Consider the following 222-nt stretch of genomic DNA (forward strand, 5'->3'; position numbering starts at 1 on the left):
TTAAATCTTAATATCTCAGGCCATGTTAAATTAATTTTAAAAATATAGTTAATTGAGGACAAATAAAATTTATTTTACTTCTTTTCAAAATAAAATTTTCTTTCCCCCAAACTTAAGTTTGTAAGTGATTTTAAAAATATTTTTATTATAAAATTTAGTAGGTGAAAGAGAATAGTAAATGCATGAAAATAAAAACTGACCTGTAGAGGATTTCTGGCTATA

The sequence above is a fragment of the Phalaenopsis equestris genome, unplaced genomic scaffold (genome assembly GCF_001263595.1).
Source record: "Phalaenopsis equestris unplaced genomic scaffold, ASM126359v1 Scaffold205261, whole genome shotgun sequence".
Classification (NCBI taxonomy): Eukaryota; Viridiplantae; Streptophyta; class Magnoliopsida; order Asparagales; family Orchidaceae; genus Phalaenopsis; species Phalaenopsis equestris.